This window comes from Hibiscus syriacus, unplaced genomic scaffold, assembly GCF_006381635.1.
Source record: "Hibiscus syriacus cultivar Baekdansim isolate YM2019G1 unplaced genomic scaffold, ASM638163v2 tig00110578_pilon, whole genome shotgun sequence".
Taxonomy (NCBI): Eukaryota; Viridiplantae; Streptophyta; class Magnoliopsida; order Malvales; family Malvaceae; genus Hibiscus; species Hibiscus syriacus.
This window is the reverse complement of record NW_024062789.1, coordinates 766,305-780,528: the sequence shown is the minus strand read 5'-3', so window position 1 is coordinate 780,528 and position 14,224 is coordinate 766,305.

Below are 14,224 nucleotides of genomic sequence, written 5' to 3'. Positions count from 1 at the left end.
AGGACATATAATATAATTTAACAAAAAAACATCATTAGGATGTCAACGTTCTCGGAACCAACCCAGTTGAAAAATTGAACCAACCCAGTTGAAAATTTTGACTTTCAACATCCAAAACTCATTGTTCTTTTCGTTCTTTTTATATATCTCGTCATATACACACACAAAACAACTTTCTAAAGAAAATAAAGTAAAAATAACCGGTCCCAATGCCGACCACAAATTCACCACTCACCTCTGAATTTTTTCGAGTTTTGGACTTCTTTTTCGAATTTTGGACTTAAATTTAATCACAATAATTATTAAAATAATCATAAATTAATTTGCAAGTCATTAACTTGGTTAACCACCTAATGAAGTATCAAGGATTCACCCAATAAAAGATTATTTAACATTTGGATAAAATACACAAAATGTCAATAGGATATTACTTAGTTGAGTCATTCGATTATTAAAAACTACAAAATGACCCTTCAACTATAGAGCATTATTCTACTGAGTCATTTGATTATTAAAAATTACAAAATGATCACCCAACTATCATATGTTCAACCTCATCATTTTCTGCCAAAAATTGACGGTTGTCTGAAATAAATTTTAACCTACTGGCTGACATATGATAAAATAATATTTTAATGATGTCTATTGCACTGTCATTCCTTTCGAGCACTGGTTGGATTGCATAATGTTTCAAGTACTAGTTCGACGATATAATGTAAGCGGAGACTTGATCCACAAAATACTACTCAAACAATTATAAGATCAAATTTTATCATATCCCCATCAACAAAGAAATATCATGCTCAGAAGATCACCAATTTTTTAATGAAAAATACGAGTTTGAAACATATGAATAATCGACTGACCATTTTGTGACTTTTAATAACCTAGAGACTATTTGTGTACTTTACCCTTAAATTTCCAGGTGTTGCTTCGGAGGGCGGGTTGCTGTCAAACAATTGGGATGATCTAATATCTTATTTTGACTACTACTGACTTGTAAACATAGGGGTCGTTGATAATTAGAATTAGAGATTGTAGTGATTATTAAATTCTAATTACCAAAATGATAACATTATTAAATATTTTTGTGATTACAATATATTTAATTGTTAGAATATCACATCTGTACGGAAAATTTACCTATATAAAAGTTCATTATAAATTTAAATACTTATAATGACAACATAAAGATAGGGATAAAAAAGCTTACACAAATGTGGGCAAAAATGCCAGAATAATGCATGTGGGGAATATTTTTTTCCCCAACTAATGCCCTTTGCCTATTATTTCCCCAAATGGGGTGAAATATACAGTGCTCAATGTGGTTCTTTGGATATCTCGGCGTTTTTAGGGTTAATTTTTCCATGATTGCTTTCTCGGCGTCTTTTGGGTTATGAAACTATGGGAATGCTCGGCGTCTTCAAGCAATTGGCCTGTGGGATATCTCGGCGTCTTCTGCATGCTACAAGGAATGCCAAGGTGGATCTCTCGGCGTCTTCAAGCAATTGGCCTGTGGGATATCTCGGCGTCTTCTGCATGCTACAAGGAATGCCAAGGTGGATCTCTCGGCGTCTTCACCTGTCGTCTGGCGGAATCTCTGCATTACTCTCTGAATCGTGCATGCATTCTGGGGGCTGAACGTCTTCATCTCTGCATGCATGCAGAGTTGATTTAACAGTTGAATATAATAATAGGAGTGCTCGGCGTCTTTAGTTAATAGGGTTACAGGGGCGTTCGATTTCCCGGCGTCTTAAGCTATACATGGAGAATATTTGGTTGCAGGTGGTCGTGATATCTCGGCGTCTTCTTCTTCCGAGATTCGTTCTGCATGCGCCTGTCTTCTTTGTGTCCGAAGCGTGAGATTCGTCTGAAGCGTGAGACTAATAATTTACTCGAAGTCTTCAATTACTTGTTATAAAATAGGGGTGGGTATTGTATTTCATTGCATGCAGTTGGTTTTAACTTACAGAAGCAAGTGAGGGATTTTTTTTTTTTTTGCATTAGATTCAATTGAAGCTGCTGCTTGAAGTGATATTGGAGATTTTTGTTGGTTCAGTAATTTTTCGAGCTTTGGTTTAACATCGTTCAAAAACACGTAAGTTCTTTCTCGTTTCCCATGCGAACTCTGTTTTTTTCGTGTTGAAAGAATGCTCATATATGTTAGGAGAATGATACATTTAAATTTTGTTCATGAGACCATAGTAATGTAATTTAGAGTACTAATGATAATTTAAAATTAGAAAATGTAAGTTTGATGATTAGGTATACAGAAAATTTAAGTTTGAGTATTATTGTTAATTTAAATTTTCGTGTAATTTTTAGTTGTATTTTTATATAATAATTATTAGAATTTTTATTTTGATTTAGTGGGAAAAAAATTCTCATTATGTAATCCTGATATTTTTACCGTAATAATAATGTATTTAAGTATTATTTTTATAAAACAATTGTTAACATAATTTATATTTATTATTTATAGTTTTGTAAATAATTAATTTTCATTACATTATTAATGTAATTTATTCTGAATATCTATATTTTTACGTGTAGAGAAATGAGCAACAAATTTTTCACGATTGTCCATTACAATGGACATATGATGGAAAATGAGGTCGGAGTTATTTTTCAGTCTGAAACACCTATAAATATGATGTTTAAAAGGGACATCACATTTGCAGAGATCAAGGAGAGGATAGAAAGAAAAATACGTGCTAAAGTTGATGGTTTGAGGTACAGATTTATGGTATGTCCCAATCCGGTCAGGTATGCTGCAGTACCACTTGAAGAAGACGATGATATTATAACTATGGTTGAATTACATGACTCAACAAATATTCCAATTATTGAGTTATTTGTTGAGTTGTGTAATATATCTAATGTGCCTGGGTCATCAATAAATGCGGTTGAAACTTCATCTCAAATGGGTTTCGAGAGTCATTTCGATAACCCAACATATAGGTCGATGAACAGCTTTGTGGCGATGTTGGAAAGCGCAAATGAAGTTGGTGGAACATCTGGAGCCGCAAAGTATGATGCTGAAAACCGCTGGGAAGAAATACTTGAAGATTCCAGTGAAGATGAAGAAACTGAGGAACCTCTTTTGGCTGAGGATGATGCCATGTTCCATGGTGATGAAGCTGATATCCGTGTGCTCATGCAGTCGCTGCATGTATGCATACTGGAATCAATTCATACACTTATGTTGATGAGTGCTTTCACCTACAGAGGATATTAAATATATACAACCATGAGTTCAGACCGATCCCAAATGAATCTTATTGGGACAATCGCGATCATGATGAATGGTTGCCAAATCCACTACTTCGTAGAAGTCCAACGGGTCGACCAGAATCTACTCGTATTCATACCAGTATGGATATACATATTAGAGAGAAAGGCCAACCGAAGAGGTGTGGATTATGTAGAGGTGAAGGGCATTCAAAAAGAAATTGTCCAAACCTTCCACAGTATAGACCTCAGCAGTAATCTTATTATTTTATAAATTTTTATATTATATGCGATTCAATTACTCGAGTACATATTTAATAATAATTATTTAAATTTAATTATTTAACTATAATGATTTAATGATTTAACTTTAATGATTTAATAATAATTACTTTAATGATTTAACTTTAATGATTTAATAATAATTACTTTAATGATTTAATGATTTAATGATTTAATAATAATTATTTTAATGATTTAATGATTTAATAATAATTACTTTAATGATTTAATGATTTAATAATAATTACTTTAATGATTTAATGATTTAATGATTTAATGATTTAATGATTTAATGATTTAATGATTTAATGATTTAATAATAATTACTTTAATGATTTAATGATTTAATAATAATTACTTTAATTATTTAATGATTTAATGATTTAATGATTTAATTATTTAATGATTTAATAATAATTACTTTAATGATTTAACTTTAATGATTTAATAATAATTACTTTAATGATTTAATGATTTAATAATAATTATTTTAATGATTTAATGATTTAATAATAATTACTTTAATGATTTAATTTTAATAATTTAATAATAATTACTTAAATGATTTAATGATTTAATAATAATTACTTTAATGATTTAATGATTTAATGATTTAATAATAATTACTTTAATGATTTAATGATTTAATGATTTAATAATAATTACTTTAATGATTTAATGATTTAATGATTTAATGATTTAATGATTTAATAATAATTACTTTAATGATTTAAATTTAATGATTTAATAATAATTACTTTAATGATTTAATGATTTAATAATAATTATTTTAATGATTTAATGATTTAATGATTTAATGATTTAATGATTTAATAATAATTATTTTAATGATTTAATTTTAATAATTTAATAATAATTACTTAATTTTAATGATTTAATTTTAATGATTTAATAATAATTACTTGACTTTAATGATTTATATTTACTGATATAATAATAGTAAATATATTCGATTCAATTACTTTAATTTGATACAAATAATTAAAATAAGGATTACAACTCTTGTCGGTGTCGGGGTGTTGTTGAGTAATAATGTCGAGGCCCACGTCGGTTTCGTTGTTGTCGTTGCACTTGTTCAGGAGTTTGTTCAGCATAACCAACCTGCTCATTCATCGAGGGCATAGGTTCTGGTGTTGTAAATACATGCCCACCACCACTATGCTCTCCCATCTGAGGACAAACACTCGTACTTGTGATCATAGATGTCATCTGATCAAAATCATTTGTTGCCCCAAACATAGGAGGGAACATGAGTGATTGATGAGGAACATGCTGAGGAGTGTAGGGCGTAACACCAGAATCACCAACCATTTGACTAAATGATCTTGTGTGATCAAAAGATTCTGGTGGGATATTATCCATTGTCTCTTGTTCTGCTCCACGGTGAGAAGAACTCCCACTCCCACTCCCACTCCCAGTCCTTCTTGGTTTCTCGGGTTTACCGAATTTTTTGGTATACTCTATAAATTGTCGCCTTTCTCTGATCGTTGTCAAGAACGGCTTTCCATGTTCCCAAAAATAATTCAGGTAATCCGAACTCTTGAAGTCAAAGTCATCTGGTTGTATGGGAGTGAGCGTTGGCAAGTATGAACCCCTGTTGTTCCAATGATTGATATGGTTAGCATGCCTCACCGACCAATCCTCACCGACCCTACCCCGCCCATCTAATCGATGGAGAGCATCATGATTCTCTGGAATGACTGGAATATGTTGGTGGAAGCCGAACTGCCTCAACACTCTATCGGCAAATTGGAACTCCACAAACATGAAATGGATCAATGGTGTAACAGCACACCAATATTCACAACCCTCCCAGACATGTTGTGGTACGCACGACATAATTTCTTGATCATGGTACGACCTCCAAATAAACTATAAAATAAAATTATATAGTTATTATTTAATTAAATAATTATAAAAATCAACAAATTAATAAATAACAATATTATAATATAAACATAATAAAAATAAATTCACTTATTAATTTTATATATACCTCAACTTTGCATTTGATGTCAATCTTAAACCTAAACTCTTTCACGTTGTTGTGCGCCAACCCCGTTCTTTCTATTTTATGCCTCCATCTGTATACCAATCAAAATAAAATTTTGTAATTATTTTTCATTTACAAAATATTTTTCATTTAATTAAAGATAAAATATTTTAAATCAATAAAATTACCTTCCGGCAAGAGGAAAGTCAACTGCAGTTCGGCTAATCGGTGTTAACCATGGAATTCTGTACCACGCCCACGATTGTAATAACATCGTGCATCCGCCGATTTCAGTCGTGTACGCATCATTAACAATTAATGATGCCTTGCACATCTCGCGATACAAGAATGCCAATATTGCTGATCCCCAACTATATTGACGGGTCATAAAGAAGTTCTCCAAAAACGGAAGATATTGTATATGGACAAGATTACTGGATTTATCTGGCATCAAGATTCCGCCGATCAAACGTAATATATGCTCGAGTTGCATATATAATGTCTCGCTCACTACATTGTGGATCGAGCTTAAACTCATTTGCCAACCAGGATAATCTCAGCCGTGACCCTTTTGCTACATCTTTGTCTGGTACCTTCCCAAGGTAACGCTCACATATTGCAAACATGTCAAGATCTGTATTTCCAACCACTGTCATTCCATTTGTAGGAACCCCTAGTTGTAAAGCCACATCCTCCAAAGTGATCGTACATTCACCACATGGAAGATGAAAAGTATGAGTTTCTGGTCTCCACCTTTCAATTAATGCACTTATCAAACCGGGGATCAACCGAAATTCTCTTACAAAAGCAACATCATAAAAACCCACTGTTTTCAAATTATCAACAATACGTTGATCTGGCATCTCACAGTTGATAAGTCGAGGACGAAGGACTCGTTGTTCGTCATCCTGCAATTTAGTAGTCATTGTAATTAGAATTAATACACCGTTCTCAAATAAAAAAAATAAGTCGATCATATTACCAGTTCTCCCAAATTACTCGAAATGTGTCGACCATCTAGCCTCAAAAGAACATTTTCTTCGGCCATGTTTCAACAAATCTAGACAAAAAAAAATTAAATATTACACTCAATTATTACATTGTTTTATTCAAATAATCAATTGCATGTTATCTACTTTAATAAAAAATAAACATCAAATATAAAATGATCCCTAATTACTATTTGCTTCTCAACATTTTCAAACTTTGCAATTTAATCACTAAATTTATAAATTCTTTCAAATTTAACCAATTAAGCATATTAATACTAAATTCAAGCATAGTATACCAACTTTTTATAATTTACTCTAATTTCTTAAATTCCTCAAATTTTGCAAAACGATCCCTAATTACTATTTGGTTCTCAACATTTTCAAAGTTAGCAATTTAATCCATAAATTTTAAATTCTTTCTAATTTAACCAATTAAGCATACTAATACTAAATTCCAGCATAGTATAGCAACTTTTAATAATTTACTCTTATTCCTTAAATTCCTTAAATTTTACAAAATGGTCCCTAAAACTTTACAATGTTCCAAAATGGTCCCAACCTTATTTCAAATTATGTAACAACATATAAATTATTATTTCATAGTGTAACAACATATAATCACAAAATTAATAAACTTATGAAACTATAATTATGAGATCAATATGAAACCCTAAACCTTTAAAACAAGAATCAAATGAGATATAAGGCTTGAGTTTAAATTACCTCAGGCTATGCTTTGTGATCTTACTGTTGATCAATCTCCCTCTCAAGCTCTCACTGCTTCTGTAATTGTGAATTGCCTCAGCCCCAAACTCTCACATTGCCTCAGCCTCAGCCCGAGCATCTCTTATAAACACATTCGTAACTCATCCATATTTATTTGTTAAGAAGACGCCGAGCTATCCAGCTTTCCATGCAAAGACGCCGAGAAATCCTTACCTAAATGTAAAGAAGACGCCGAGAAATCCAACAGTTGCATGCCCCCCACATGCAGACGTGCATGCCCCCCACATGCAGACGTGCAGGACCCCCACATGCAGACGTGCAGCCTTGCAGGACCCAGGACCCGTGATTTCTCCTTGCAGAACCCGTGCTCTCTCCTTGCAGAACCCGTGATTCCCATCAGACGACAGGTGAAGACGCCGAGAGATCCACCTTGGCATTCCTTGTAGCATGCAGAAGACGCCGAGATATCCCACAGGCCAATTGCTTGAAGACGCCGAGCATTCCCATAGTTTCATAACCCGAAAGACGCCAACTAATGCCCTTTGCCTATTATTTCCCCAAATGGGGTGAAATATACAGTGCTCAATGTGGTTCTTTGGATATCTCGGCGTTTTTAGGGTTAATTTTTCCATGATTGCTTTCTCGGCGTCTTTCGGGTTATGAAACTATGGGAATGCTCGGCGTCTTCAAGCAATTGGCCTGTGGGATATCTCGGCGTCTTCTGCATGCTACAAGGAATGCCAAGGTGGATCTCTCGGCGTCTTCACCTGTCGTCTGATGGGAATCACGGGTTCTGCAAGGAGAGAGCACGGGTTCTGCAAGGAGAAATCACGGGTCCTGGGTCCTGCAAGGCTGCACGTCTGCATGTGGGGGTCCTGCACGTCTGCATGTGGGGGGCATGCAACTGTTGGATTTCTCGGCGTCTTCTTTACATTTAGGTAAGGATTTCTCGGCGTCTTTGCATGGAAAGCTGGATAGCTCGGCGTCTTCTTAACAAATAAATATGGATGAGTTACGAATGTGTTTATAAGAGATGCTCGGGCTGAGGCTGAGGCAATGTGAGAGTTTGGGGCTGAGGCAATTCACAATTACAGAAGCAGTGAGAGCTTGAGAGGGAGATTGATCAGCAGTAAGATCACAAAGCATAGCCTGAGGTAATTTAAACTCAAGCCTTATATCTCATTTGATTCTTGTTTTAAAGGTTTAGGGTTTCATATTGATCTCATAATTTTAGTTTCATAAGTTTATTAATTTTGTGATTATATGTTGTTACACTATGAAATAATAATTTATATGTTGTTACATAATTTGAAATAAGGTTGGGACCATTTTGGAACATTGTAAAGTTTTAGGGACCATTTTGTAAAATTTAAGGAATTTAAGGAATAAGAGTAAATTATTAAAAGTTGCTATACTATGCTGGAATTTAGTATTAGTATGCTTAATTGGTTAAATTAGAAAGAATTTAAAATTTATGGATTAAATTGCTAACTTTGAAAATGTTGAGAACCAAATAGTAATTAGGGATCGTTTTGCAAAATTTGAGGAATTTAAGAAATTAGAGTAAATTATAAAAAGTTGGTATACTATGCTTGAATTTAGTATTAATATGCTTAATTGGTTAAATTTGAAAGAATTTATAAATTTAGTGATTAAATTGCAAAGTTTGAAAATGTTGAGAAGCAAATAGTAATTAGGGATCATTTTATATTTGATGTTTATTTTTTATTAAAGTAGATAACATGCAATTGATTATTTGAATAAAACAATGTAATAATTGAGTGTAATATTTAATTTTTTTTGTCTAGATTTGTTGAAACATGGCCGAAGAAAATGTTCTTTTGAGGCTAGATGGTCGACACATTTCGAGTAATTTGGGAGAACTGGTAATATGATCGACTTATTTTTTTATTTGAGAACGGTGTATTAATTCTAATTACAATGACTACTAAATTGCAGGATGACGAACAACGAGTCCTTCGTCCTCGACTTATCAACTGTGAGATGCCAGATCAACGTATTGTTGATAATTTGAAAACAGTGGGTTTTTATGATGTTGCTTTTGTAAGAGAATTTCGGTTGATCCCCGGTTTGATAAGTGCATTAATTGAAAGGTGGAGACTAGAAACTCATACTTTTCATCTTCCATGTGGTGAATGTACGATCACTTTGGAGGATGTGGCTTTACAACTAGGGGTTCCTACAAATGGAATGGCAGTGGTTGGAAATACAGATCTTGACATGTTTGCAATATGTGAGCGTTACCTTGGGAAGGTACCAGACAAAGATGTAGCAAAAGGGTCACGGCTGAGATTATCCTGGTTGGCAAATGAGTTTAAGCTCGATCCACAATGTAGTGAGCGAGACATTATATATGCAACTCGAGCATATATATTACGTTTGATCGGCGGAATCTTGATGCCAGATAAATCCAGTAATCTTGTCCATATACAATATCTTCCGTTTTTGGAGAACTTCTTTATGACCCGTCAATATAGTTGGGGATCAGCAATATTGGCATTCTTGTATCGCGAGATGTGCAAGGCATCATTAATTGTTAATGATGCGTACACGACTGAAATCGGCGGATGCACGATGTTATTACAATTGTGGGCGTGGTACAGAATTCCATGGTTAACACCGATTAGCCGAACTGCAGTTGACTTTCCTCTTGCCGGAAGGTAATTTTATTGATTTAAAATATTTTATCTTTAATTAAATAAAAAATATTTTGTAAATGAAAAATAATTACAAAATTTTATTTTGATTGGTATACAGATGGAGGCATAAAATAGAAAGAACGGGGTTGGCGCACAACAACGTGAAAGAGTTTAGGTTTAAGATTGACATCAAATGCAAAGTTGAGGTATATAAAATTAATAAGTGAATTTATTTTTATTATGTTTATATTATAATATTGTTATTTATTAATTTGTTGATTTTTATAATTATTTAATTAAATAATAACTATATAATTTTATTTTATAGTTTATTTGGAGGCCGTACCATGATCAAGAAATTATGTCGTGCGTACCGCAACATGTCTGAGAGGGTTGTGAATATTGGTGTGCTGTTACACCATTGATCCATTTCATGTTTGTGGAGTTCCAATTTGCCGATAGAGTGTTGAGGCAGTTCGGCTTCCACCAACATATTCCAGTCATTCCAGAGAATCATGATGCTCTCCATCGATTAGATGGGCGGGGTAGGGTCGGTGAGGATTGGTCGGTGAGGCATGCTAACCATATCAATCATTGGAACAACAGGGGTTCATACTTGCCAACGCTCACTCCCATACAACCAGATGACTTTGACTTCAAGAGTTCGGATTACCTGAATTATTTTTGGGAACATGGAAAGCCGTTCTTGACAACGATCAGAGAAAGGCGACAATTTATAGAGTATACCAAAAAATTCGGTAAACCCGAGAAACCAAGAAGGACTGGGAGTGGGAGTGGGAGTTCTTCTCACCGTGGAGCAGAACAAGAGACAATGGATATATCCCACCAGAATCTTTTGATCACACAAGATCATTTAGTCAAATGGTTGGTGATTCTGGTGTTACGCCCTACACTCCTCAGCATGTTCCTCATCAATCACTCATGTTCCCTCCTATGTTTGGGGCAACAAATGATTTTGATCAGATGACATCTATGATCACAAGTACGAGTGTTTGTCCTCAGATGGGAGAGCATAGTGGTGGTGGGCATGTATTTACAACACCAGAACCTATGCCCTCGATGAATGAGCAGGTTGGTTATGCTGAACAAACTCCTGAACAAGTGCAACGACAACAACGAAACCGACGTGGGCCTCGACATTATTACTCAACAACACCCCGACACCGACAAGAGTTGTAATCCTTATTTTAATTATTTGTATCAAATTAAAGTAATTGAATCGAATATATTTACTATTATTATATCAGTAAATATAAATCATTAAAGTCAAGTAATTATTATTAAATCATTAAAATTAAATCATTAAAATTAAGTAATTATTATTAAATTATTAAAATTAAATCATTAAAGTAATTATTATTAAATCATTAAATCATTAAATCATTAAATCATTAAATCATTAAAATAATTATTATTAAATCATTAAATCATTAAATCATTAAAGTAATTATTATTAAATCATTAAAGTTAAATCATTAAAGTAAATTATTAAATCATTAAATCATTAAATCATTAAATCATTAAATCATTAAAGTAATTATTATTAAATCATTAAATCATTAAATCATTAAAGTAATTATTATTAAATCATTAAATCATTAAATCATTAAAGTAATTATTATTAAATCATTAAATCATTTAAGTAATTATTATTAAATTATTAAAATTAAATCATTAAAGTAATTATTATTAAATCATTAAATCATTAAATCATTAAATCATTAAAATAATTATTATTAAATCATTAAATCATTAAATCATTAAAGTAATTATTATTAAATCATTAAAGTTAAATCATTAAAGTAATTATTATTAAATCATTAAATCATTAAATCATTAAATCATTAAAGTAATTATTATTAAATCATTAAATCATTAAATCATTAAAGTAATTATTATTAAATCATTAAATCATTAAATCATTAAATCATTAAATCATTAAAGTAATTATTATTAAATCATTAAATCATTAAAGTAATTATTATTAAATCATTAAATCATTAAATCATTAAATCATTAAATCATTAAAGTAATTATTATTAAATCATTAAATCATTAAATCATTAAAGTAATTATTATTAAATCATTAAATCATTAAAATAATTATTATTAAATCATTAAATCATTAAATCATTAAAGTAATTATTATTAAATCATTAAAGTTAAATCATTAAAGTAATTATTATTAAATCATTAAAGTTAAATCATTAAATCATTATAGTTAAATAATTAAATTTAAATAGTTATTATTAAATATGTACTCGAGTAATTGAATCGCATATAATATAAAAATTTATAAAATAATAAGATTACTGCTGAGGTCTATACTGTGGAAGGTTTGGACAATTTCTTTTTGAATGCCCTTCACCTCTACATAATCCACACCTCTTCGGTTGGCCTTTCTCTCTAATATGTATATCCATACTGGTATGAATACGAGTAGATTCCGGTCGACCCGTTGGACTTCTACGAAGTAGTGGATTTGGCAACCATTCATCATGATCGCGATTGTCCCAATAAGATTCATTTGGGATCGGTCTGAACTCATGGTTGTATATATTTAATATCCTCTGTAGGTGAAAGCACTCATCAACATAAGTGTATGAATTGATTCCAGTATGTATACATGCAGCGACTGCATGAGCACACGGATATCAGCTTCATCACCATGGAACATGGCATCATCCTCAGCCAAAAGAGGTTCCTCAGTTTCTTCATCTTCACTGGAATCTTCAAGTATTTCTTCCCAGCGGTTTTCAGCATCATACTCTGCGGCTCCAGATGTTCCACCAACTTCATTTGCGCTTTCCAACATCGCCACAAAGCTGTTCATCGACCTATATGTTGGGTTATCGAAATGACTCTCGAAACCCATTTGAGATGAAGTTTCAACCGCATTTATTGATGACCCAGGCACATTAGATATATTACACAACTCAACAAATAACTCAATAATTGGAATATTTGTTGAGTCATGTAATTCAACCATAGTTATAATATCATCGTCTTCTTCAAGTGGTACTGCAGCATACCTGACCGGATTGGGACATACCATAAATCTGTACCTCAAACCATCAACTTTAGCACGTATTTTTCTTTCTATCCTCTCCTTGATCTCTGCAAATGTGATGTCCCTTTTAAACATCATATTTATAGGTGTTTCAGACTGAAAAATAACTCCGACCTCATTTTCCATCATATGTCCATTGAAATGGACAATCGTGAAAAATTTGTTGCTCATTTCTCTACACGTAAAAATATAGATATTCAGAATAAATTACATTAATAATGTAATGAAAATTAATTATTTACAAAACTATAAATAATAAATATAAATTATGTTAACAATTGTTTTATAAAAATAATACTTAAATACATTATTATTACGGTAAAAATATCAGGATTACATAATGAGAATTTTTTTCCCACTAAATCAAAATAAAAATTCTAATAATTATTATATAAAAATACAACTAAAAATTACACGAAAATTTAAATTAACAATAATACTCAAACTTAAATTTTCTGTATACCTAATCATCAAACTTACATTTTCTAATTTTAAATTATCATTAGTACTCTAAATTACATTACTATGGTCTCATGAACAAAATTTAAATGTATCATTCTCCTAACATATATGAGCATTCTTTCAACACGAAAAAAATAGAGTTCGCATGGGAAACGAGAAAGAACTTACGTGTTTTTGAACGACGTTAAACCAAAGCTCGAAAAATTACCGAACCAACAAAAATCTCCAATATCACTTCAAGCAGCAGCTTCAATTGAATCTAATGCAAAAAAAAATCCCTCACTTGCTTTTGTAAGTTAAAACCAACTGCATGCAATGAAATACAATACCCACCCCTATTTTATAACAAGTAATTGAAGACTTCGAGTAAATTATTAGTCTCACGCTTCAGACGAATCTCACGCTTCGGACACAAAGAAGACAGGCGCATGCAGAACGAATCTCGGAAGAAGAAGACGCCGAGATATCACGACCACCTGCAACCAAATATTCTCCATGTATAGCTTAAGACGCCGGGAAATCGAACGCCCCTGTAACCCTATTAACTAAAGACGCCGAGCACTCCTATTATTATATTCAACTGTTAAATCAACTCTGCATGCATGCAGAGATGAAGACGTTCAGCCCCCAGAATGCATGCACGATTCAGAGAGTAATGCAGAGATTCCGCCAGACGACAGGTGAAGACGCCGAGAGATCCACCTTGGCATTCCTTGTAGCATGCAGAAGACGCCGAGATATCCCACAGGCCAATTGCTTGAAGACG